Source organism: Aphelocoma coerulescens, chromosome 13 (genome assembly GCF_041296385.1).
Source record: "Aphelocoma coerulescens isolate FSJ_1873_10779 chromosome 13, UR_Acoe_1.0, whole genome shotgun sequence".
Taxonomy (NCBI): domain Eukaryota; kingdom Metazoa; phylum Chordata; class Aves; order Passeriformes; family Corvidae; genus Aphelocoma; species Aphelocoma coerulescens.
Genome location: NC_091027.1, coordinates 18982891 through 19004869, shown reverse-complemented (window position 1 = coordinate 19004869; position 21979 = coordinate 18982891). Strand labels below are relative to the sequence as shown.

The following is a 21979-nucleotide window of genomic DNA, read 5'->3' as shown; positions in this document are numbered from 1 at the left end:
CAAATGCAGTTTTCAGTTCAATTACTTGAATTTATGTATATAGTGACATCTGAAATACAGGTATGACTGAAGTGCCACGTGAAACAGGAGCTTTTAGAGAACTCTCACTAGGCTTGTAAAAGAAAGAAATGCAATTTTTTTCCCCTTTCTATACTTGCAAACCCATTTTGTTGCCTGCATGCACTGTAAAGCATCCTCATATATCCAGCTACTCTGCAATTAGTTTCAATCTGCAAATTGTCACTGCACTGTGTATTCCCCATAAAATGGAAAACTTTAAAATTAAAGTGCACCATGTTCCCATTTCTCTGTGGGAAGACAACAGATCTTGCGTAATATCAGCCTGAATTTGATCTGTGACTTCTTCTTTGTGGCACTTTCATTCCAAGCTATGGTTGTCATGCAGGAAGGAACAAATCTGGGATAGTCAGAGATGGTAACACCCAGGTTTATTTTTGCCACATAAAGAAAGTCCACAGAAGTGGAAAGTTGCTCTCAATTAAGTCAGTGTATTGTCTGCATAGTCAAACATGCCCAATGGGCACATTCCCAGCTCTCCAACGCTTAATTCCTAAACAAGAATCCTTGAGAGGAAGATGATGGTTCGATTGGGCTGATGGGCTCAAGCAGGGACCTGTGCCTGTGCACAGCCTCGTAAAGGAGCTCACTTAGGCACCAAAAAAAGTCTCTCTCTGAGGCGGTTTGGGGAAATCTGTGGTAAATCTTGGAGAGGTTTCCTGCAGAAGGCAAGATATGCCTGGAGTCCTGCACAGAACTATCCCAGTCTTCCTGGACTGAGAGCTGTGTCAGATGGCAAAGCAGGGGAGTGGGTTTGGACTATCCTGAGCTTATTTTAAATAATAGCAAGTTATATCTAATGGTAAATTTGAAAAGTTGAAATCTACTGAAGACAAGATAATATTTTGTCTCTCAAAATATTCTGATTTATTAGCTAGTTTAGAATTTATCATACTGTCAGATCTGTAAGATCATTCTTCTGTCATCTGTTAATGTTGTTAGTATTAGTCACTGCTAGTATCAGTATTTTCTATGAATGTGTACTCCTTTTTTTCAGTAATACCCAAAACTAAGCCACTCATAACCCATTTTTGGAGTGTCTGACCCAGGATCATATGAGTTTCATTACCAGTTTAGAATCTCACATCTTAATCTGTATTCTGACCTCAACATCTGAAGGACTCGTTGCAGTAGGTAAGAATTGCTTTCACTTGGCTAAAGAAAGAATTCAAGTATTTAGATATCTCAGATTTTCAAGGCAGCACATTCATGTGTATCTTCAAAAGAATTAATATAAGGGACAATGGAAGATGCTAAATTTTGATGTTTGGAATTCAGAAGATGCTTGGATTTTGATTATTTAAAGAATGTGATTCTTTTGGTTACTGGAGTTAGGTTCTTTTAAACCTGTATATTTTTACAGAGAGTGATTTTAAATATTCTTTTCTTACAAGCCAGAATTGTTAAACTTATTAATGTGCCTCTCCTGCAATTGTACTGAAAAGTCATGCATTTGCTATTCAGAAGAAAAATACTAATGTGTGTACAGGTATCTGTGGGGTTTTTTTTCTATTTGATCAGCATAGCTGTTGTGTAAATAATGCTTGTTCTGCACAGCTGTGATGTGATTTGAGGAATGTAAAGGTATCTGCCCATGGTAAAAAGAAACCAGTTACTCAGTACTTCCAGAACACACTTCGGGGGAGAATCAGAGCCACAGAAGCACACTTGGAGTGTGATACAAACACAGCATCTGATTGCAGTTCATTGAATTCGCTTACACTGTTTAATTTATGCTTTTGAACTAGATGACTGTCCAATAATTTGGGGTTTGGGCCAGGGAGTGCTAGTCTAAACTAATTTGGAATCTGAAGAAGGAGACAGCATTTGGGGGAAGAAAAAATAAACCTTGCAGTTACATTCTGGTCACCTGAGAATACCCTGCAGTTTCTGACAGGGAAGCTGTTCAAAACCTTCAGTCACGTTTATTGATTAGGGGACTTAGTGGGGGAAGAAATCGGAGCACACAGCCTGCGTGTGTGTAGATGCCGCTGTGTAAGAGCTGCTGCTGCTGCTGCTGGTCACTGCCCGGGGCCAGCCGGGCCCGCAGGAGGGCGAGGAGGAGCCGAGGCTCAGGGAGCGCTCGCTGCGCTGAGCGCATTCAGCGCTTTGAGCTGCAGGAGGGAGCCACGGAGAGGAAATGGGCACTGAAGGGCTGAGCAGCAGCGTGGAGAGTACTCAGTCGTTCTGTTATATAACGAAATCCACCTCCCGGATATTTTGAGTCACACGTGATGATGGCACGGTGGCTCCTGCCCGTGGGCTGGTCCTGCCTGTCGCTGGGCTGAGGTGGGTATCCTGCACTGAACCTGACCGCGGCCAGGTCAGCGAGCCCTGCTCCTGGGCTCTGTTATCCTCCACATCTCTTCCGTGTGAGAGGCTGCTTTTGTTCATTTTGTATCATTCACTAGCATACCATGTTTACTTTAACAACCTCTTTGAAATGCAAATTGAACTAATGTAAAAGAGCGAGAAGAAAATGTAAGAGCAAAATAAGCTTCAGCTTTCAAGTGTTCTGTTTATTTTTCCCTCTCAAAAAGTGTTGATCTCTCACCCAAGGCAGGTAGGAGGAGTAAGAAACTCCCACCTAAAACTAAAAGCTTTAGCTTCAAACTTTTGTGGTTTAGGCATGTGGGAGCTTAATTGTGAAAAACTATTGATTTTTTAGGAACATCTTAGAAAACTTCTATTCTGTGGAATTCCTGATATTTTGCTGAGAAAAGTGTCAATAAAAATATTAACAGCTCAGTTTTTTTCATAAGCCCTAGATTTGCTTATCCAGTGCTCTCCTTCAGTTCATCTCCATGTCCTAAAGCACCAAAAATAAACACAAACATACAAGTCCAAAACAGAGTGTGGAATCTCCATCCTTGGAGATATTCCTTGACACTGGAAGAAGTCCTGAGGAACCCATCTGGTGCTGACCCTGTTTTTGACAGGAGGTTGGATGGAGGATGGTCTCATTTGGTTTCTGCCTCCATCTTTAGGATCCTACTGATCTTTTTCACTTGTTTTCTTGCCAGCTCCCCAAACATGTTTGGGTTGTGTCCACACGCCTGTGCTTACTTCCCATGATTAGTCAGCTGAAAAAGGCTTCTTCTGTTTTCGATTTCCGTGTTGCAGTGACAAAGTGAGTATTTTTCCTTAATATCTCGTATCAAGAATTGATATTCAAGTCAGCCATTAAATTCCTCATTTGTGTTAAAGAAATGTTGTTTTCCGTACTCCTGCAATGACATGTCCAGAAGAAGTAGTGGACATTTTATAGCTATTAGTGTTAATTTGATTTTAATCAACTCAAGAGTCTCACCCGTCACGGTGTTTTCCTAAGTCATTCTCCTAAATGTTTTATCCCATTGCCAATTGTCGGACAGTGAAATATAAATTTATTTCCTCTGTGTCATTTGGTCACATACATCCTTGTGAGCAGATCCAAGCATTGCCTTTGTCACTGAATTGTATGAGTGCCACAAGAACATCTCAGAATAGTAGGGCTCAGGGCTATAAGCCATATGAGGGGGAATTGTGTTTTAAAGTGATTAGAACATACAGGTCATTTTCAGAAATGTTTATAAAAATTAAATAGCTGTCTTTTTATTTTAAAAATTAAATACCAGGAGATCACTTGTCTTTTACAGAAAAAAGTATATGACATTTTTCTCTATTCTCTTTATGTATGTGAAACCTTTGAGACTTTCATTGTTGTCAGCTGTAGGACAAACATTCCCCAAATTCTTTTTCCTGAGGCATGTTCATTCTGTTGCTGAGTAAAGACCTTTCTTGATTCCCCACTTTATAAGGAATATGTATCCCTTCTGAGGCACCTCACTGCAAATCAGCTGTAATGGAACCCCTCACCTGAGCTTTTATTGGGAGGATAAACACTCCAGTAGTTCCCTTCCAAAGTGTTTACCTGGCTTTTTACAGCTGACTCAGTGATCAGAGCCTTTTAAGGCAGCCTGCCTGGCATTTTGTCACTAATCTCACAGCTTTTCTAATTCTCATATGATTAATAGTGTAGGATGCTATTCACTGAGGAAAAAGTAAAACATTTTTTCTGTCTTGCTGCCTAATTTAGATGTTAAATTGTTAAATCCATTTACTTTCCAGGGTTAGTCTCAAAGGCGAATAATGCCAGTATTGAACTACAAGCAGTTGATAGACAAAGGAAATACCACTTAACTGCCTCTCCTTGCCTTTATGTGAAAACCAAACCAAAATCTTTTAATTTGCAGAGATGCAGCAATGTCATTAAACTGCTGAAAAACAATTTCCCTCCAGCAGGTTGTTGTCATATTGCTGAGACCAAAAGGCACCCTCAAGTCTTCTGGGGGTCTTGTTGGCTCTTCTAAAATAACATAACCCATTCTAAGGTCCATGCTCAATTTGCATGTTGATTGGGATTGCAGGCATGAGGCAAAACCACACAGATTACAGAGGAGTGCAGGTAAGGGTAGCCCCAAATCTGAAATGAACACCTGCTAGCAAAGGAGAACCCCAAGTAGCTGGTGACTGGTGCCACAGTTGCCCTCTGTGTCCTTTGCCCGTCCCCAGCGCCCACCTGGCCATCAGGGAGGTGCAGAGAGCTCAGTTTGCCTGGCAAAGCTCCTGAAGTGCTGCTGGTCCCTGCTGACACACCCGGAGCTGGGGGTGGTGTTTGTGTAACCACGACCTGTTTGCTTCGTGATCCAAACGATTTGTACACAGGGGATGGAGCTGAGTGGACCAGAAGTGAGAAACGTGGTTTGACTGCATTTTTCCAGATTATACAAAGATTTTATCTCTGTTTCCTTTATAATTCTGTCCTTATTCCATCTTCTCACCCATTTATCTGTCCATAGCCTAGAGCTGGTAGCTCCTTGTTGCTCCTGTTTGTTCAATTTATTTGGTTGGCTTGTCTCACTAAGATTTAGTGAGAACACTGTTCTGCAAAGCACAGGGTTCCACATGCCCAAAAGAGTCATTCAAGGGAGTTTGCTTGACACTCCCTGTCTGCAATCAAAAGGAAAAATGAGCATAAGGGAGCATATTTGATATATAGTTATGGGCAAATTTAAGTAGCTCTTAACACTCATATCAGATTCTCGTGAGCAAATGATAGCGTAGACCTGTCTGCTGTCCTGCTAAAATCACTTACTGTCGAATGTAAAATACCTACTTGTACAGTATCAGCATGTTTAGAACTACTGCTGTTTTGTAAAGTGATGATAGTGATTTACTTTGTGTTATTCAATTTAAAAAGAAATAGAGTTAAGCACTGGTTAGGAAATACAGCAGAGCCCTCCTATGAAATATGTATTTTCAAATCTCTCACTTGTTGTTATTGATGGTGATTCAATTCCACCATGAATTGCATTTCTAGTTTATATGCAGGACTGTTTTGGTTGAGAATACGACAGTACCAGTTTCTGCGGCCTTGGCTTTGGCAACACTCACAGCTTTGAACTCAGCTCTGTTCCAGCAATGTCCTACCCTCTTGCCCTGTTGAGTTCAGCCCTCAGAAGCTCATGGGTCCCGTGGAGATAGAGTTGAGATGCTCCAGCTTATTTCTGTGAGCTGTTAGGTTGCTCCCAGCTCCTGCTGCTGAGTCAGCTGGTTGCTTTGGAAGATCAAGCCTTAGGAGACCACTTCTTCTCTGGCTGTAAATGTCCCTTTAGTGTTTCCTCCAAAACACCCTTAGCAAGATGCAGTTAGGATTTAGATGGTGAAGGGTTAATAGTGTCAGCAGAGAGCTTAAGGAGTTAAATAGACACAGATCAAAATACTCCAGTGTCTAGAGGGATGTGTTTAAATGAACACTGCAAGGTTGGCAGGCCTCCAAATTACCATAGTTTAAAGAATTCAAGGTACATTTAATTGGATCCTTCTAATCCCTTTTCCCTTAGAATGAGCATTTTAACAGTTTAATTCCTTTTGCAACCCCCACATCCCTTACTCCAGTGGCCCATCTAAAATAAATACTGTGAACTATAAAAGGCCTAGAGAAGTTCTTGCTGAAGCCAGTGGCAACAGGATGGAGTCCTCAGCACTCCACTCATTTGGGTGTGATGTTTGGAATTGCAGAGAGTACCAGGGCCTTGCACGCAGCAGGTTTGGCCGCTGCCTGCACGAGGAGCCTCGGTGGCTGTGGGGGTGGAGGTGGCAGCTGTTAAATGAGTGGGCACAGGGTGGGAGCTGGGAGGCAGCACAGGGTCCGTGCCCAGGTGCCCAGGGAGTTCCCTGGGTGCCAAGACAAGGAGGTGGCAGCTGGGTGGGGGAAGGTGCCCCACTGTTTGCCAGAGCAAGGCGAGGGAAGCGTGCATGAGAACCACAGGCCAGGACCCTGCTTTTAATGTATTTAATATACTTCAGCCCACTTTAATTACTAGTTGGTAAGTGAACTGACTAACTGGCTGTTTTGTGATTACATTTTTACTGCCTTTAATGGCCCTTGTTCAGTGTTTGGCTCCTGATGTGGACTGTAAGCTCCTTGGGGCAGAGAAACACTGGGAAACCCTTCTTGAGAACAACCTGGAAAACAGCTCTATTGGGTTTAACCTTGTCTTCTCAGTAAGCAGATCAAACCAGAATCTTGGTTTCCAGGAATCTGCAGTCTTCTGAACGTGGAACTGAACACCAGTAAAATGTCAGCCCTCATCCTGCACTTCCCAGAGGGACCATGGTGTTCATACAGTTGTGAATGAGGCTCGCTGGAGTTACAGGATCCTTGACATGGATATACCATGACATGGTATAACATGAATAACCAGTTCCCCAACAGCAAAGGTGCCTCGGTAAAAGCAGTCTTCAAAGCTGGTCAGCCCCTGTGTCAAAACCAGACTGGTTGATTTATCACCTAGCCTAATGTCAAAGAGATTAAAGTTCGAGCTCTCTAAGTACTGTAAAATGTCATTATTAGTTATTTTTTATGGAAACAATTACTAAATTGTTTCATTTTTTACATGGATTAAATTGTCTCCTCCAGCTGTTGTGCTAGTTTAGACTACATTGTCACCTACTTCTTCAGGCACCTTGCTAAAGAAGACAAGAAGACTCTCAGAGGCAGACACATTTCACAGGACGGACAGAAATCACTCCATTTCATGCAGCAGAACCCAGAAGTTCTACAGCAGGTGAATTCACAGTCTTTTCTATGGGATATTATTATATTTATGAATTCTCCTGAGTTTTGGGGTACTTAACACCAGCTAGCATTGCCTATTTAGTGACAGGACAAATCTCCCTATGCTGGGATGCAACCCTGAGTAGCTCCAGCCGTGTTCTCATGACAACCAAGGATTGAAGGTACTTTTTGTCATTCTGAGCAGTGTAGGCTCTGTACTTGGCTGCACAGCACCTTACAACTGGGTGTTTCATTTTTGCTCATAAAAAGATGTATGTGAGATCATCAATACATTTCTATAGACAAATGGGAAGGAAAGACTCTAAAGTATTTTAGGAGCAAGAAGAACAAATTCCAGCACTGAACTACACATTTTGGTAATGAAATGTGTAAATTGAATGTCTGTATGCTGTCAAGCTTGAATATTTTATTTTGCAGTAGATGACTCAGAGAGATTTTTTTTCTACTAAAGGTAAATACAATAGAAATTAAATCTTATGCTTCTGAAAAGGAAGTGGCCACTGTGGTGCTTAGGAGAGATTGCCCCTTCTGAGCTCCCTCAGGTTTTCACAGCCCAAGTGTATTGCAGGGAGACCAAGATGATCATAGCTACATATGCCCTTAAAATCTCATTAAACTATTTGAAAATGCTTATTTACAAGAACCTCTGGATTCCTAATGCAGAGTTGGCACCTAAGGAGGTGTGTTTCACAGGTCAGGAGGCTTTTAACAAAAACAGAAATTAACTACATGCAAATGACGAGTGTGGTCATTTGTGTTCCCCTGCTAGGTAGGTGTCATTTGTAAAAATCCTGGCATACAGTCACCAGTTGCTGTTGGCATTTGCTTGCTGTTCTAATTGAAGGTGAAAAGGAACTAATGGTAGCTAATATAATCCTGGCACTACATTCCGAGAATATTAATGGTGTTTATTATTGACATCATTACCAGAATAGGATGATTCCCTTGTCATATTACAGGTTCTCATGCTTTACATGCCTGACAGGGGTTTCCTGGAAGCAGCAGCCAGAGTTTGGGGCTGTTGGATTGCTCCACGCTGTACCACACGTGTGGTGATTGAAGGGGCAGAGCAGCAGGCTGGGCTCTGGGCTGCCCTCCATTTGTGGCAATCCTGATGTAATTCTTTGTCTGTTAATATGCAGTAATCTTTCATTTTACAGTGTATGACTAGGCAGCGATCTGTCTTTATTAACTTCAGATTCTGCGGAATACGTTATATTTATTTTGAATGCAGGCTTTCACATACTCTTTTAAATATTAATGGCTGGTCTCCAGCAGTCAGCATAAATATGATTTGCATTAGCACTAGTCATATCATATTGAGTGCCTTTGATGTCAACTATTCAGGGTACTAATATCTGACATCATCTCCCGAGGTCACTGACAACTTTGACCTTTATTCTCATGCACAGTTTCTGTAGTCTCAGAAGCTCTTTTGAATTGATTTGAAATTTTGACTCTTCCCTTTATGAGGCAGTAAAATTGATAATTATTCAGATGGGAACTGAGCACTGAGCGAAAAATCAATTCCACCCGCTCTCTGCTGCGTATAAAATTACTTCTGAGTCTGCCGGACTGAACGGATGGCCAAGGTAAAAGCAGCAGGCAGGAATAGTGGAGAGGATTAGCTGGACGAAACTAATAGCCTAAAGGGATGGCTTTGGAGATGAGGGAGTGTGCCGGTTGGGGGTTATTATTAGCAATGATGGGACTCATTGATCATATGTTTACATCAGGTTTCCATTGGGTTATAAATCAGCCCTGAATAGAAACGGAACCCAGGGCCTGGTGCGCTACCGGGGGGACGGCGTATTAGATTATTCTCACTTTCACACTCGGATGAAAAGTGAGACATTGATTATTCATTGGCTGGCCATTAAACACTGGGTTTATAGACGATTTGACTATCATGGAAGCTAATGAACAAGATTGCTGCTTCCTAACCAGCGGTTTCAGTTTTCAGGACATCTGGGCTCAGTAATGCATAACCCTGTTAAGGACTGGGTCACAGACGCTTAACGGCGCTGAAAACCTGGGGCCTGGTGGCAAATTGTGCCCCGGTTTGGAGGTGCGGCAGCTCGGACGTGCTCCCAGTCGGAGTCGGGGCTGCCGTGGGGGCTCCGGCAGCAGCCGGACCATGACCCGGCCCCGCTCGGCCCCGCAGCGCCGCGTGTGCCCCGGCCCGGGCGGGGGGCTCGGACAGCGCCGGCCCCGCACGGCCCAGCGCCCCGAGGCGGGGCAGCGGCTCCGCCCGCCCGGCACGGAACGGCCCCGCACGGCCCGGCCCGGAACGGCCCGGAGCGGCCCCGCACGGAACGGCCCGGAGCGGCCCCGCACGGAACGGCCCGGAGCGGCCCGGGGCCCGGGGGCCGGGGCCGAGCGGCCGCCGCGCCGGAGGAGAAGGCGGCGGGCGGTAGGTGCGGGCCGGGCCCGCGGGCGGCGGGAAGGGCCGGGCCGGGCCGGGGCGGCTCCGCGGAGCCGGGGCCCTCCCGCAGCAGGAGCAGCCGCCCTCCCTCCCGCCCGGCCGCGACTGCGGGTGTCCCGCTGTCACCGCTCCGCGCGTCCGCAGCAGCGGCATCACCATCATCACCATCATCAGCAGCATCAGCAGCATCAGCAGCATCATCATCACCACCCCGGCCCGCGCCGCTGCCCCCGCACTGCCCAGCGGGGCGGTCACGGTGCGGCCGCTGCGAACAGCGCGCTGTGACCGCGCCTGAGGCGCTCACGGCCCCGGCCCCGAGCAGCGGAGCTGTGGCATCACCGCCCTTTCCTACCTTGGCCCCGCAGCAGCTCGGGGCTTTAATGGGTTGCCGTGACTGTACAAAGAGAGGAGCAATAGAGAACATGGAAGTGAAACGGCTCCGTAATTGCTCAGGAGCAAGTTTCGGCATCCTTAGGAAGCTCGGCAGTGGCTGTTGGCTCTGGCCGGGTTTTGCCGTGTCCGGGCTCGTAGCCCCGGGCGAGCAGCCTGAGCTCCATCTGCAGACAGCCGCTTGGTGAGGCGATCTTACAGCCATACCGAATTAACGTGTGAAGTAATTTGAGATTTATGAGTAGAACACAGTATTAAGTTTACTGCACTCAACCATTGCAGTTATGTTCTGTTCCAAGCACTTTGATAAATAATTTTAAAAGGCTCCTACTTTGCTGTTATTTTTGGATTGAGAATTGAAGTCTCTGCTGCTTCACTTTATAAATGAAAGTGTAATTTTTGGTCTTAAGAAGTTACCTTTATCTTCTGTTAATGCTGATCTTGCTGAACTGTACACATTAGGCTGTTAGCTCAAATTTGGTGTAGTAAAATACTATTCCTACTAGTTCTTTACAAAAATCAATGAGTTTTGTAGCATCTTTCACCTGCAGTTCTAACACGTGTTCATAAAAGTCAGGCATGATAGGTAAAGAATTCTTGCTTGCACAGCCATCTTTGAAATGATTCTGTGCTGGGTGCAGAGAGCATAAATTTTGGTTGGCTGAATAGAAACAGGATTTCAGTGGCATTCCAGTGTTCACTTGCTTTCCTGGGTGTTTCTTGGCCAGGGATGTAAAGTACAGGGAGGCCAAGTGAGGGAGGACAGTGCCCAGTGATTATTTGCTGTGCATCATTTTCAGAACAATCACGTGGACAAGAATGAGCTGAGTTTTCGATGAGACTGAACACTTGTAGCGGTGTTTGGGTTCCCCTGGCCCTTGGCTGCCAGCAGGGCCGCTCCACGCCTCAGCCCGGGTGGGCCACAGCAGGGGCCAGTGCTGGCAGAGAGGGGCTTTGGGGCTGGGTGTCTGTAGGATGAGGCTGTGCCCGAGCTGAGCCCTTCCAGGGTTCAGCCTTTCAGGGGGCAGTGCTGGAGGAGGGGACCATCCGCAGGGCCGTGGGAAGAGCCAGCATCCCCTGCCAAAGGAGAATCTGGTGGAATACAAGGGCTGGAGAGGGACCTCTGGGAAAGGAGTGTCGCAGCAGGTGGGTGAGAAGGTGCGTGGGTGAACAGAGACCAGAGCCAGGAGTCAGGAGCCAGGATGGGGTGGAAAGCGCCGGGCAGGAGGAGGGAGTGTGGTGTGATGTCCTGGGGGAACTTGCCTGGGCTGCCCAGTTGGGCAGAGTGTGACCAAGGACTGCACCCAGTGACGGGAGGCACTAAGGGAAGCAGCACAACTTGCACTGCCTGGCAAGTGGAAACCAGGAAGCATAGGTGCCAGTTGCAATGAAAGATCAAGTGGCATTACTACAATAAGAAAGTATTATAAATTGCAACTTTTCTTTTTTCCCTTTTATATAGTAAAATAAGTGACATTTTTGTTTTTCAGATAAACCTCGGTGCCATATACAGCTAGTGTGGAGTTATGCACAGTAATGGAAATAAAAACCTGCAGTGGAGCTGTGTTTATAACACATGCGTCATGGCCCAGGCAGCAGCACTTGCATATAAGCACATCACAAAGAAATCTAAATGGCACTGGCAGAGGGTACTTGTGCAAGATGTTGAGTACCTAAGACCCTCACTCATATATGTGAGCATATACTTCATTTTAAGAGCAGATCAAACCCACAGGTGTGATTGTTCCTGTGCTTAAGATCAAATGTGTTTAAAAGCTCAGTTGAATCAGGATGAGGGTGCTCAGCTCTTGCTGGCTCGAGGCTTGAAAGTTTTGATACAATAGTGAGAGGGATTTTCCCTGGGACATCTGTTTCAGCCTCTTAGCCCAATTTAAAAATGTTATCCAATACTACCATAACTTTCTGTATTAATTGAAAGGGATGGAGATATACCAGCTGTAGCCAAGCCAGCAGAGATTTGGGTGGCTAAGCAACAGAAAAGGCACCATATTGAGTGAGCCAAAATTCAGTCTCAAAGTCATTTATTTTAACCAGTGACAATACGTTTAGACTCTAGTGTTTCAATTTGATTGATGGTTTAATATCATATATAATCTTTTTAATGAAGAAACCCATTTAAATATGTTAACATTTGCACTAGTAGTCTCCCATGTACATAACTGCATTTAATCATTACTCTGATTGTTTTTGTGGTTGTGTAATTTGCATCAGCAAAATAACTATGTCAGAGCTGTGTTATCTTAATGAAAACTACGGTTACTTCTCTTTCATACATGCTTCTTACTGTTCGTGCATAAAAGTGGCAGCAATCCCAGTCTCAAGTATATTGCTAAATGTATAGTTATCACTACATGTGCTGTCAATTAAGAAATAAAAAAAATTAATGAGCTTAGTGTCTTTTCTAATTCTGCTTTGTTTAAAGCCTCATTGTGATTCGTTATCATGTGAATTGAGTAATTTAATTTTAAGACTTTTAATGTTAAAATACATCATCATTAGTGATGTATCTGAAGATTTCACGGTCTTAATAATGGCGCTAAATCAAATTGGGAATCCCCTCTTAATCATCCAAGCTGTGCTCTAGTTCGCACCAGCAGTTTTGGGCTGGGGAGAAGTTTCGTTCCGCCCAGGATCCCGCATTGTACCAGCCCGGGGAGGAGCACAAAGCTCCCGCACGCCGCGCGAGGTGTCGGCGCTGCAGGGCCCCGGGCGAGGCAGCTGCTCCGTGTCTGCTTTTGTTTATCCCTTGCTGGTTTGTGTAGCCTTTAGGCCAGCACATGAAACAATCGCTTCTACAGGGTCAGCTGCTGGTCAGAAGCAAAGCAAGAAAAGACTTTGCCTTAAAACGCCTCAGCCATCATTTCAGTGCAGCTGGCACCTGCTACTGGTGCGCAGCGGGAGGGTTAGGGGTCAAAGAGGCAGTTGTTCTAAACTCAGTGATGGCTTAAAGGGACTTGTAGATTAATCTGCTTTATTAACTTCTGTATATTAGATAACTATTGCAGTGAATGACAGTCCGTCTTTCTGAATAAGTCCCTTCACCTCATTCTCTTTTAAATTGGCTTTTGAGTAATGAATATTAAATAGAATACATTTCAGGGTAATTAAGTGGAAACATTAGGATGATGTTGTTTTACAATCATATCTATAAGTTTCTTGTGTATTTATCTTGCAATATTACTGTTCATTGCTTTTTGCTAGCAGAACAAAAAGCATAAATGTTTCAATTAAACAAGAGGAACTGGCTGTATTTCTCACTAAACTCAGGTCTTTGTGCTGCATAAATATTTTCAAAAAGCAAATAAGTTTAGGGAGAAATATAAAAATGTTTTATTCCTTGTTTACTCCCTGCAATGTAATACTTTACTTGGAAATGTTCAATTTCTGCTGGCCTTGGTTCTGTTATATAAAACACTAAGAGGTGTTGGTTTGGGGAAGGTCAAAAAATATCACTGTTCCATAGAATCTAACTAGTGATATGAATAGCACCAATAATTTTGTAAAGTTCACATTATAATTCAAAATTCAGTTAGAAGTGATGCTTGCAGTCTGGAAAAAAAGCAATATCTTTACAAAATGGATAGGGAAAGGTAACAATCCATTCTATGATCTGCTACTGGCAGATTTGCCATGTGTGATGAAACACTCGCTGTGAACGAACTCCCTCCCCCATTTGGAAAAACAAAAAAGTAAATTTAAAATTCTGGGATAGCAGCAGCTTACAAGGATGTTAATTGCTGTTGGGTCTGATGGCAGCAGCTGAGATGGTGCTGGTTTGGAGATCCAGGGCTGGATGAGGCGGTTCCTGGACGTTCTGACTGGGAGTCAGAGCAAAGGCATGTGGCAGGTGAAGGGGCTGGTTTCTGCCCAAAATTCTGTAGTGACTGGCACACACTAGATATGTGTCCCACTTAATCTTGGCAGATGTATGATTTTCAGGACTCTGTAACTGAACTTCAAAATCCACATTTTTCCTTGGCTAATGCGTTGGTTTTGCCTGTTTGTGATCCTGGGAGACATTTGTGTGCTCAAGGTGCTCAAGGTGTCTTCTGAAATCATGGCATCCAGCTGGGTTTTCTTCCTTTGGTGTTTACTTGTTTGGGGTTTTTTACTGAGAATTGAGATTCTTGTGTATTTGCATGTCTCCAGGAACCTTCACAGTTTTAAGACAAAATACATTTAAAAAAACCCCCAATGTCACAGTGGATTGATGAGATTTGGGAATGCTGTTACTTTCTCTCAGCTTAGCCTAGCATTCTCTAGGTAAGCTTAGTTTAACTTGAGCAAATCCTCCCAGTGCTTTGCTGGGCACATCAGAGCAGAGATTTGAGTGGCTGGAAGAGCACCACACACAAAGGACTGCAGCAACACGGGGTTTGACCTTTCAGAAGAACCATGTTTCTGAATTCATAAGTCGTTTTCCTTTAAAAAAAAAGAAATAGAAAAAATTAAAAATGAAGTGTGTGCAACCATTCTTTAAAATCTTTTTAGCGTGACAAGTAAAGTAATCTTCCATTGATACTTAAAAGTCCATCTGCAGAAATTCAGGCAGAATGTTAGAGAGATGCAATATCTATTGAAATGTTGAGTGTCAAACTGCCAGGGTAATGTATTTAGTATGAAATATAATATTCAGTGCATTTTGTTTTGATGACTGCATGAAATAGCTGTGTGCTCTTAGCCTTTGTTGTTGTTGTTGTGAAAGATGATATTCACTGCCAAGTGTTGGTGGCTGCTCAGGACACAGGAGCAATATGCTTATTACCAGCTTTATCATCTGTCCCTGTGTTTATTTGCAAAAGCTTTGGTTACAGTTCAGTTCATCAGGATAACAAAAACACTTTTAATTGTTCCACAGAAGAAATTAGAATCAATTTATGAACAGTTTGAAAACAGAAGAGGCTTGCAATCTGTTAGGCAATGGGTAATTAATACTCATTTTAGGCTTTTAAAGTTGTGTGCTGCTCCAGTGCTCTGCTCCAGCCAGCGGAGGGGTCACTGTGCCCTCCAGACCATCCTGGCACAGTGATCACAGCCAAGCTGCTGCCTTTCTCCCAGTCTCATTTCCTTCAAGGGGTGGTTTAAAGCCCACGCTGCCTCCTGTGCCTTCTAATCATCTCCGTATCCATTAATATGGGTAAAACAATTAGCCCGGTTCTAATTGTCTCTTTGCTACTGGTTACTGTTGCTGTGTGGGGGAAGCCTCTGGCTCTGCTCTGGCAAGTGTCCACAGGGCTGAGCCCACCCTGAACCCACCCTGAGCCTGCTCTGAGCCCACCCTGAGCCCTTGCTGGAAGGTGTTGGTGTAGGTGAAATTGATGTTCTCTCCTCCCAAGAGGATTAAATATTGTGTAACTGTCATTTGGGTAGAGGTGCTTATAGGAAACACCAACTTCATCCTGTGTCACCTCTCAGAGAAGAGTGCTGGCTGCACAGGACAGAGAGAGCCTCTCACTGTGTGGTCTGTAAAAGATGCTTAAGGATCTTCAGAGATGAGCTTGTGTTACAAAGCCCTATCTGCTTCTTTATGTGCTGCTAAAAGCAGAGGGGAATGGGTATTAATTTTTTGGTAAGATTTTTAAAGAGCTCAGCCTTCTGGTACATCAGACTATCCTGAAGTTTGTGTTACAAATTATGTCAGGTTGTGCATTCCAGAGGTCCCAGTTAATCACCGTTCTGTCATCTTTAAAAGCAGCTGTAGCATCATATACTTACAGCCACTTGTTTAGAAATGGCTGAATCTTAAATAAGCAGCTTGGATTAATATAAAATGACAGTCTAGTGGCTGTAACTTAGAATCTCTGCATGCTACCAGCTAAAAAATGCAGATTAAGGATTGATGTCACAATCTTAAATTATTCCAGCCTGAGGTGGAATAACTTGCTGTCTAACAGGGAGCACAGATGGATAGGCAGGAAGAAGCTGTGCAGATACACGAGTTTGTAAACATCTGTCAGCTACAGCAGATACCCAAATACAAAATCTTGCACTTCAGGCAGCGCATGAGTATGTGACATTCAACAGAGGGTTTACATGAAATTCAGCACAGACAGAAGCAAGTCAACACACCCTGGAAGCTAATAATTAATGAAACATATCCCCTCCTCCCCGCAGAAGGAGGAGGAATTTCACTCATCAGGCGTTGTCAGTACTGCTGCTGTTAACTGTTCTGCTTCCAGAATTTCATGTAGCCAGCCCTTAGACCAAGCAAAACTGCTCCACCCTGTGAGACTCAGTGCTTTACTATGGGTGAGTCTACAGTGGCCAGCTGGCATCACTTCTCCAGCTCAGGTGGATGTCAGCTTCCCCAGGAGCATGGTGTCCCTTGGCAGAGATGGACCCAATTCTGATGGGTGAGACTGGACCAAAGTGTGATAGTCCTTCATGGCAAAAATTCAGATGCAAGTGCAATTTGAAAATAATATTCTGTCATGTTAGAATGGGCTTTCAGAGGAGATCCCACAGTTACGGTTTGAAAACCTGCTAGCACAGGGCAGAGCTGTGCTGTGGGCAGCTCGTGTGCAGGGTGTAGCTGCTGCCCCTGTCCAGCTGTGCTGTGGGGATGCCCTGGTGTAGCACAAACTTCTGCTTTGTAATCCTGTCAAAGGCCTGGAAGGTGGCTCACTGCTGGCTGAGGGCAGGGCATGATGAGAGGAAGCTTCAGCTTTGGAAAGACCTCTTTGCACTACTGCTCTGTGTCATTGTGCTATTAACACAAGGACTAGAAGGCCACAATGTCTCTGGTGCACGTGGCAGGGGCTAAACATGTCCTGAGGGTGTCCTTCTGAGGGTGTGCTTATGTTTCTGTTTAGATACAAAGTCAGGTTTTACCTAAGTTCATACACTCTCATTTTAGGACTATTTCTGCTGGCTCATGACTTGGACCTGCTTCAAGTGGATTCCCACACTCAGTGCTTTGGCCAGTTCTAAAGATGTGCTGGGAAATGCAGAGCTCCCCATTGCCTGTAGCGGTTTCTTTTTCACATCACCCTTTTGGACACTGGAAGAATGGGAGTGTCCCAGCAGGATGTAAAACTGAGGGGAATAGCCTGTGAGACACACACAGATAATACTTCAGTCCATCAGCTGCTGCCATATACTAGTTCATGGTGTGCAGTGTGTCTCCCAGATGCCTTGTCCTCACACCAGGATTGGGTTTTTCTCAGCCATTTACACCCTAATTCTCATAAAAGGAAGCAAAAAGGGCAGTGCCAGTTGAACTGTTGCAAACAGAGATACAGGATTGGGTCGCTCACAGGTTTTAGCTTCAACTGTTGAGTCATGAAATTTTAGTTACTAATATTTATTTAAATATATATACTGGCAGTGTGCACAAAGAGGGTGAAATGCTGTATACTCTGAACAGAATCTGGAGGAATCTGGTCTATAGGGTAGGAATGCCAGGCTTGGCATGAGGGCAGCGTGGAAGGCTTTGGGAAGGGCTCTGGATCCATTGCCTGGGCTCATGGACTGCCCATTTTCCTGCCTCATGCCTCTTCTGTCCCTCCCTTCCTCGCTCCTCCACAGCTCCTCCCTTCTTCCTGTACATGTCATGGAAATTGGCAGCAGGATGGGAGGGAGTTGGGAAGGGGAAAGAAAGGAAATAGGAAAGTCAGAAGGGAAGGGAGCTGCAGTGTCACCAGCCTCCCGTGCTGCTCTGGACAGCTTGATAACATTCCTTCCTGGACTAATGTGATTTCATCATGCAGGGGAAAGGCATGTGGTTCTTAACCTCTTATATATTACAAGTCTCAGCTGATGTGCTGTTTCTGACAGTTAAATATTTTTAGTTCAGGAATAATGGGCTGATTCTTGCTTTCAAGATAAATAAAAGCTGTGGGTTTTGTGTTTCATCTGGAAATTTTTGCTTTGAACATGGGAAATATCAATGTGAAAGTCAAGCTTTCTGGTAAAATAAATATTTCAAAACAACAGATTAAAATTTAAAGTATTTAATAATCTCTGAGTATTTAAATCTTCCTAGTGTTATTAGTAAATGATGATCCGTTTACTGATGTAGGAAGAATTGATGATGAACTAAGAATTCCAAAGGACATTTAAGTTAGTAATCACAGTTCTTAAATTAAGAGCAGACTCTCTGAAGCTGGAGCTTTAGAAACCTACCAAATTTTGTATGCTAAACAATGAAAAAACTGTGAATTTTTCAGATCTGAATGGAAACAATGAGCGCTATTACCAGTCAAGAATTTTGTTAAAATCTGTGCATGTTCCTGACCCTTCTAAATCCTTTGTAAAGGAATATACATGCTGCTTTCTCTGGTGTTAATGTAATGTTCCTTTTGCTAAAATGCAATTAGTTGCAGCACAGTAAAAGATCCATCCCAACATACGGGAAAGAGAAACGAGTTACAGGACTTGCAGTGGTGCAAATGTTGTAACCTGGCACAGCAAAGCAGCCTTTTAACGAAAGGGCAGCTTCTCCTCCAGCTTCCTTGAGAACACATTTTCATAATGAAGATTGTCTTCACCAACATTTTCCTCCTCCATCCAAGGCTCTGAGGGAGGAGAAGCTGTGATGACTTAATTTATTGGAAGAACTGTTCTTTGTTCTTGCCTCTTCTGTCAGTAGCTCCTTTTGTAAAGAAGGGGAGTTGACTGGCCCATGGAGAAAACAGCCATGCACATGCCTGGGGTGAGTCCTCACTTGCTCTGGGATGCAGTGTGATTCCCTGCATGGCCAGCGATTTCTGAGAGGGTTCATACTCCTGATGAGTCAGAAGTGGACACATTTGGACACTTCTTTGGACAGTAGGATCTTGTCAGAGAAAAAGCCCAGAGCAGAAGGGAGGCTTTCACCACTGCCTTCCTGGCTGGCCAATATCAAACCACACAATTAATAGTTATTAATTACTATTACACACATAGCTTCATGTTGGCTTTGTTTTTATTGTATTCCTCGCTTCTTTCAGTGCTCTCAGTACTCCTTACTCATTGAGACAGATAAGTGCTTTCCAGGCGAATTTTGGACATTTTGGTCATCTTTCATACTTAGGCCAAAAACTTTCCAGAAGTATTTACTTTAGTTTGTTTTCAATTTAGAGCTTCTGGACTAGAGACCTTGAAGACAATCTCAGGAGTTGTTTGATAAAGCTGAAGTCTGAAGAGGTGGTGCTTTCCCTCTGGGTCTGTTGGGACCTGAGCGTGCCCTGTTCAGGTTAAGCATCACACTGGAACTCTCTTTGTGCTTAGCACTTTTTCTAAGAAATATGGGTACATGAGCTGTGGTGCTCAGACAAATTCACAGCTTGGGTGAGTTTGGTTTATTACTTAAAAAAAGGCTTTTGTCCTAACAGCTGGCCTTGTTAACAAGCAATGAAGATGAAAACCTAGGGAGTAATGAATTATAAGAAGGCACAATTATTCTTCACGTTTGGAAAACAAGCCCCTGTTAGTGCTCGTGCAGAGGTTTGGAATTGTTTGCTTTGATTCCAAAGCAGCATGGAACTGTTTTTGCCCTGTGAGTAACAGAACACAGTTTGTGTGATACCTAACTGTGAAGTCAAGTGAAGAACTGGCCTTTCCCACGCTAGACCGTGTGTTCCTAACCTGGATGCTGAAATGATTTGTGGATCTCTCTGTTCCAGGTGATTTGTAGTGCTAGGATTCATCTTTTTCATTTAGTGAAACATGCTGTTTGACTTTGCCTTGGTCAGTTATTACAGGCTAGTTTGCAGTGTGGCAGCTCTCTGGAGACCCCGCTCACAGCTACTCATTGGCCTAGAAGAAAGGATTTAATGATTTTCTACTTCCTCTGTGTTTGGTTTTAGGGTGTAGATATTTTATAAACGTGAGTCAAACTATTTACTGGTGACATTTTACAAATTTTCTCTCTGTTTAATCTCTAAGTAACGTTTTTAGGTTTGTATATGTTGTGGCCTTTGGCGTTTGGGACGAACATATCTCAAGGATATCTTAGAGCATTTTATCTTTAAATGGATTCTATTGTTATTTTGTAATTTCTTTGTACAAGAATGGTGCCAATCCCTAAAATAAGTCTTACCCTTCCCAGCTAGACGACAGACCAGAGGTACAGGAGTAGATCAGAACAAGAAGTGGGCTCAGAGTCAGAGCTTTGTGGGGCTCTAGGGGTGTGCCAGCCAATGGGCAAAGTAAATTGTGCAGCTTCTGTTTAGGTGCCAGCAGAACCTAATTGTGTGAGCTGATAGACGTCAGAGCTTTATAGAGATGATGAAGTGACTTTATCCCTGCTATAGAGCTCTGTAAAGCACGTCACAGAGGTAAAGTAAAATGTCTAAACTCTGAGGTTGGGTTTGTAACTGTGGTGGAAAGGGTACAGATTTAAAGACCTCTTGCTGTAATCACAATTGCCTTGGCTGAAATAGGGAGTGTTCCTCTCCAGTGCCTGGCAGTGTCATGCATGGAGAAAGGTGGATGTGGGAAAGTCAGAATCGTGAAGAGCAGCCTGGGTTTTGTCTAAAACTCGTACAGATTGCTGGGCACACATGTGTTGCTCTCTGGAAATAGTGTGACATTGGGGAAAATCCCGGAGTGAACGTCAAATCCTGTACCTCAAATTAACACTGTTCGAAATCTCAGTTCATATTTGGTTGTATTTCAGCTTTGGCTTTAGAGCCAAACTTTGGCATTAATTTTTTTTAATATACTTCACCTGGTAGTTTTGGTTATGGAAATATTTTTTTCGAAGAATGACTTCTGTAATACCATGTTCATATAGGAAACATCAGTGATTTCAGCATGGTTAGCAAAGGTTTCATGCATTTTTCCTTTTCAGCACATCACAGTTCTTTGTACAAGAAACTGCAGTTTAAAAACAGCATCCATACTCATGTAAACTGTCTGAATTTTCTTTCAGGTGATGTCAGTCCTAATGAACACCATCATCTTTGGAGACTGCAGAAACCAATGGTCTGCTTCAAGACCTCTGCTCGGACTTACACTTCTCAATGAGAAAATGAGTGTTTAACAGATTCCACCAGATTCACTCTTCACACGCCAAAATAGTAAAAATAGTTACACAGAGCTGCCTGCTGCCCTTTGAATTGCCCATCTCTGTCCTTGGGCTCCATTATGCTCACATTAGGAATGAAGAGTGGGTTTCAGCTCATGCACTATGTGAGTATCTTACAGATAGTTCACAGAGGTTGAATGGCTCTATTTTGATGAAAAATCCTCTCAAACTTTTACCCCAACTTTTACACCCAACCTTGGATCATACAAGGATAGAATTACCTTTTTCTTATAAACTTTGTTTTCATGTTTCCAGAATTAAGCAGAAGTTATGCAACCTCATCAGGCTTTTAGACAGAAATATGAAACAAGAACACTGTGAAAATCACATCAGAAAAACTGCTTCCTAGAGAAATAGTTAACCAATTTATTTCTCTGAATGGTTTCCCCGGAACAACTGGCTTTGGGGGGTGTTATCTGAGCACTTACACTGAACTACTGGCATTGATTGCAATTTGGGTTGTGTGCATCTGTGGCAGATTCTGTAAACCAGGAAAGACACTGCAGTTTGCCCTTTCAATAAAATCTGAAGCTATGAATTTGGATATGCCCCTCATGTTTCCCTGGTGACTCAGTAGCAACGCTGCTGTCTGCAGTGGGAGCCCTCTGAGGGAACGCCTGTGCGTGGATCTGAATGTGTGCATTTTTTGTGTGGCGAGGCGTTGTTTCTGAGGATATTGACCTGTTGTCTGTGCCTTTCTGCAGAGCTGGCTCTAACTTTATTCTGAATTGCTTTATCTCCTGGGCAGTCACAAGCCTCAGTGTATTACTGCTTTGGAGAATGAATTGTCTATACAATAAGAGGGCGCTGGAAAAAAATCAGACACTAAGATTAGCAGCAACCGCATACATTAAAATTCAAACTGAAATCCCAGCCATGGAAGGAAACTAATAGAAGAAGAAAATATATCAAGAAGAGAAGCGCTGTCTCA

The 21979-nt window shown here is 43.6% G+C and overlaps 1 pseudogene; it reads left to right on the top strand.

The window, feature by feature from the left end:
- Positions 1-21003, top strand: part of LOC138117985 (ran-binding protein 17-like) — a 40085-nt pseudogene extending 19082 nt beyond the window's left edge.
- Positions 21004-21979: the final 976 nt, after the last annotated feature.